The following is a 5,497-nucleotide window of genomic DNA, read 5'->3' as shown; positions in this document are numbered from 1 at the left end:
CTGCAGCCAGGCCTTCCCTTCCCGCTGCTTGGCAGGGAGGGCCTGGCCCCGCGCCAGCGGCAGCACGTGGAGCCACGGCGCCAATCCTCTGACAGAGAACCTGGCCTGTTATCTAACTTCGCGAAGGGAAGTTCTCCCCCAGTCTGGGAGCCATAACCAGGGCTGCCGGATGGGAAGGGTGAGCAGAGCTCCCCGCCCACAGCAAGTGAGCACAGGCACATACCAGGAGCGGAGGGGCGGGGGAGGCCTGGAGCCCAGGTTCAGTGGAGAGCGGAGCACATCATGGAAATGAACCTGAGCTGGGATCACAGGTGCAGGAAAAAAGGAGGACAGACGAGACCCCCGCACCCCACCCCACCCAAGCAGCTCAGCATAAAAGGAACTGTAGTGGCACCATGCATTCACAGGGGGGCTTGCGAGCCCCAAGGGGTTGGGTGTTTGAATGTACATGTGCCGTGCACGTGAGCCCTGTAAGACATGTACGTGTTCATGTAGGGTGCACAATTGGGGCTTTCTGTAGAACTTGAAGCCTGTTCTCCGAAGCTCTTTGCACTCCCAGGAAGGAGAGAAGAGGAAGGAAGGTCCATCCCTAGGACGGTTGGCAGGGTGGGCACTCCTGAAAGGGGACAGGTCTGCCAACTTGGCTCCGACTTGTCCTGAGTGACTGACTGCTGGCTTCTTTAGCCCTCACGGAGCTTTAAGTGGCAGTTGGCCACCCACCATAGTCCCTTCTTTTCCCACAGGTGCACTGGGATTCCCAGGACACGGAATGTGTATGGGTGAAGTCAAGGACTTGTATGATGTCCTCATCCCTCCAAGGGTGATGCCACAGGGGTCAGGTTTAGACAGAGATGCCAGGTTGTGGACTCTTGAACAAGCCAGGAAGTGATTCTGGGGCTCAGCTCCAAAACTGAACACAGTAACTCCCCTTCAGGCCTGCTTCCGAGGAGGCTCTTGGTTTCTGCCCTGTGGCTGATCTCTACAAAGATCCTTGGCTGCTTTCCAGAATCCCATTTTACACAGAAATGCTCCCAGTGCCTCTGCTGGCTACTCCTGCCCCAAGTCTTTAGTGAATCCTTTAACTACTTCCTCCCAAGTGATCCTCCCCAACTGACTGAAAAAAATTTTACATATTATAGATTAGATAATCTGCAGCCCCAGAACTCACTCTGAAACCCAGGCAGGCACTGAACTTGTGATCTTTCTGTATCAGCCTTTCAAGTAGCTAGGATTAGGCTCATACTACCATGATTTCCCGGCTTCCTTGTTTGTTTTTCTTCCAGAACTGGGGAATAGAAGTGAGGGCTTTGTGCATGCTGGGCGAGCACTGGAAACCCTCACTTAAATTCCTTTAGTTTCATAGAGCCTCTCTCATCCCCTCCCCTTACCAGGGTCCCCTTTTTGTTAAAGGTCCATTTTTATTATTTTTGATTGTTTGTAGGTCTGTGTATCTGTTTGTGGGTATATTTCTTTCTTTCTTTTTTTTTTTTCCAGAGCTGAGGACTGAACCCAGGGCCTTGTGCTTGCTAGGCACTCTACTGATTAATAGTGTGGTATATTTCTGTGAGTGTAGCTGCCTAAGGCCACAGGAATCAGATCTCCTGGAGCTGGAGTTACAGACGGTTTGTGAGCTGCCCACTGTGGGTGCTGAGAACTGAACCCAGGTCCTCTGGAAGAACAGCCAGTGCTCTTAACCACTGAGCCATCTCTCCAGCCCATTTTTTGTTTTCGTTTTTCAAGACAGGGTTTCTCTATGTAACATCTCTGGCGCTCACTCTGTAGACCAGGCTGGCCTTAAACTTCCCCAGGTCCACCTGCCTCTGCCTCCCAAGTGCTGAGATTAAAGGCGTGCACCACCATTGCCTGGCTATTTTTTTTTTTTTTTTTTTTTTTTAAATTGGCTAGAGAGTTGGCTCAACAGTTAAGAGCACTTTTTTGCTCTTCCAGAGGACCCAGTTTGGTTCCCAGTACCCACACAGTGGCTCACAACCATCCTAATTACTCTTCCTGGTGCTCCACCTCCCTCCCCTGGTCCCTGCAGGCACCAGGAACACACATTTATACATGCAGGCAAGCCACTCATACACATGAAAAAAAAATTTTTTTTGTTTGTTTTAGAGACAGGGTTTCTCTGTGTAGCTCTGGTTGTCCTGGAACTCACTTTGTAGACCAGGCTGGCCTTGAACTCCCAGAGATCTACCCGCCTTGCCTCCCAAGTGCTAGGATTAAAGATGTGCACCACCATGGCCCTAATTTTTTTATTATTACATTCATTTATTTATAGTGTGTGTGTGTGTGTGTGTGTGTGTGGTGTGTAGGTCAGAGGACAGTTTTCAAATTGGTTCTCTCCTTCCACCTTGTGAGTCCCAGAGATGGAACTCAGGTTGTCAGGCTTGGCAGCAAGGTCCTTTATCCCAAGTCAGATCACCAGCTGTAATCTTGAACTTTTGATCCTCCTTCTGTGGCCTCCTGAGTGCTTAGGTTACAGGTATGTATACCATGCCTGCCTATTTCTAATTACACTTTAAACTAGCTTTTGTATTTGTGTGTGTCTGTGTGTGTGTGGGCACTCACATGCATGGCGCACATGTTAGGGTTAGAAGATAACCCGTGGGAGTTGGTTCTCTCCTTCTACTGTGTTGTGGAAGGAGACTGGACTGAGGTTGTCCAGTTTAGCTGTAAGTGCCCTAACCTGCTGAGCCATCTTGTCCACCCTATTTTTAATTTTTCTAAGATTTATTTATTTATTATGTATACAGGGTTCTGTCTGCATGTATGCCTACATGCCAGAAGAGGGCACCAGATCTCATTACAAATGGTTGTGAACCACTATGTGGGTGCTGGGAATTGAACTCAGGACCTCTGGGAGAACAGCCAGTGCTCTCAACCCCTGAGCTATCTTTCCAGCCCACCCCCCACACTTTTAATTTTTGTATAGAAATCTCAGTACATGGATAAAAGCTCAAAAACCCTTGGAAAATGAATTCATTTCTTTTCATTTATGTGTAGGTGGATGTATCTGGGTGTATGTGGGTGGACGTATCTCTGGCACAGAGGCCAGAGAGGGTGTTGATCCGCTGGAGTTGTAGTTATGGGCAGTGAGCTGCCCAGTGTAAGTGCTGGGAACTGAACTTGGATCCTCTTCAAGAGCAGTGTATTAGAGTTCTTGGTAGGAACAGAACTGTTAGAACAAAATATATGTGGGTTTATTAGCTTATAGGCTGTGATCTGGGTAGCTCAGGATTGGCTGTCTCCTGACAGAAAGGCCAAGGACCTGACAGTTGTTCAGTCTTGAGAGACTGGATGTCTCAGCAGTTCCAATCTGATGCTGGAATCCTGAAGGATTCCTACAGAGCTGCTGGTCTTCAAACTACCTTGGAATCCGGAAGAAGTAGGTTCTAGTACAATTGAAGGGATGCCTCACAGCAACAGGGTAGATGAACTTGTCAGCACAAGTGAGGGCAAGCAGACAAAAAGCTACCAGAAGATGTGGCCCAGTTTTAGGGTGGGTCTTCCTGCTTCAAAGGATTCAGTCAATAAACTCTCTCCCATGTGTCCTGCGTGTGTTTTAGTTGATTCCAGATGTGGTCAAGTAGACAGCCAAGATGAGCCACCTCTCCAGACCCCGCTAAGTTATACTTCAACAGTGTCTTTTCTACCCCCGACCCTTCCCCCTCAACCCCGTTCCTTCTTATAATAAATTTAATTTCTTACTTAACTTTCTAATGTTTCTTTCTGCAAACGTCTATTTATAAAACTTGGGTTACTTTTTGTTTTGAACAGCTGTGTGTTTCAGTCATCAGAGGCTGTCTAGTGAGCACAAAGGGAATCTTCCCTCCTGCTTTTTTTGGCCAGCAGGAGCCCTGGCGAGTCTACCTTTGCTCTGTACCCGAGGTGAGAATGAGGTGGGAGCTGGCGTTGAGGCTTGAGTGGTACTGTGATTGCAGCCTGGGCTGACTCGGGCTGGGTCGGTGCAGCAGCTGGTACCTGGCCCCAGAACTTGGGCTTAGTGCAAAACTGGCTTAACACAGAGCTAGAAACCAACTACCTCGCTCACAGTTAATCAGGAGGCCACAGAAGGAGGATCGAAGGTTCAAGACTTCGGCTGGTCGTCTGGCTTGGGGTAAAGGCACTCGCTGCCAAGCCTGACAACCTGTCTATGCAGCGAGTTCCAAGATGTCCAGGGTCACAGAGAGACCCTATCTCAAAAAAACAAAGAGGGGAAGATGGATTTGCACCAGAAAGCTTGCACTGCCTCCTTTGCCTTGTAGATTCAGCAAGGGGCCCTCACCAGCTGCTGCCGACCCGTCAGGCTTCTTGAACCTCTAGCCCTCAGACTGTGAGCCAAGTAAGCTTCCATTCTTCACACATTACCTGGTCCTGGGCATCCTGCTATGCAACAGAGGATAGATTAATGCACCATGCATGTGGCACCAGACTAGATCTTGCAAATAGTTCGACAGACTTAGTGAGGCCTTAACTCTAGAAAATTGTTATGTTGCTCAAAGTCCACACCGACACCCCTTGCCTTGTACTCAAGGGGTTCAGCTGGCAGCATCACGAGTGATGAGCAGACTACTGGACCAGGGTGGCTGAGGAGGGCAGCAGTGGGGAGAAGGTATGGCTGAATATGTACCTGGAGACATTTGGAAGGGCGGTGTACAGGGGTTTGGATTGTCCACATGTCCAGGGTTTCTGGACTTAAAGGTCCAAAGCCCTCGGTAGACGGTCTAGGTCTGTTAAGTTTTTAATCAATGTCCTGACTCCATCCCTGTACTTTACCCTTCATTTCTCACCGACTGGAATTGTCCCCAGTTCACTAACAAGATGTTTTTATGTGACAACAGCTACGTCTGTTTGGAGGCAAGCGGTGACCTCCACCTGGAGGTCCCTTCCAAGGACTTGGTTAAGAACTTCGATGGTCTTCTGCTCTCTCCTTGGCCAGCAGGGTATATTTAACTTCCAGGCTCACAACCAATGTCAGAAGGGGCCAATACAGACTTACCGCTCATTAGTCAGGTCCAGTGGCTCGGGCCAGCCTTTGAGACCTGGGTGTTTCCCCGCAGACTACAGTACAGGCTCACAAAGGTCTTCCCTGGAGAGGGACAAAGCTGCCCCCAGGTCCTTGGTGGGCCTCGCATCTGCCCCAAGGAGCAACCTGAGAGAGAGAGAGAGGAGAGAGAGAGAGAAGAGAGAGAGAGAGAGAGAGAGAGAAGGAGCTGGTGCCACGTGAGTGCTCCTCTGCAGTGTCACACAGGCCAGGGCAGAAACAGACCCATGGCCCAGCAGGGTCGTCGTCGTCGTCCGCAGCGTGACTATCAGACGCTCTGAACATGCAGTTTCAATGGTACATGGAACTACGGATGTGAAATAAAGTGAAAAGGGAAGAATGCAGAATAGTAAGTCCCCACCGACTATGATGTAAAAATCAGAATGCAGACTCAGGGGAAACTAGTCTTTTGGGTAGGTTGGTCTTGTATCCCAAGGTGCATGAGGT

Source organism: Peromyscus leucopus, chromosome 20 (genome assembly GCF_004664715.2).
Source record: "Peromyscus leucopus breed LL Stock chromosome 20, UCI_PerLeu_2.1, whole genome shotgun sequence".
Classification (NCBI taxonomy): domain Eukaryota; kingdom Metazoa; phylum Chordata; class Mammalia; order Rodentia; family Cricetidae; genus Peromyscus; species Peromyscus leucopus.
The sequence above is the reverse complement of the archived record's forward strand: the minus strand, read 5'-3'. Positions refer to the sequence as shown.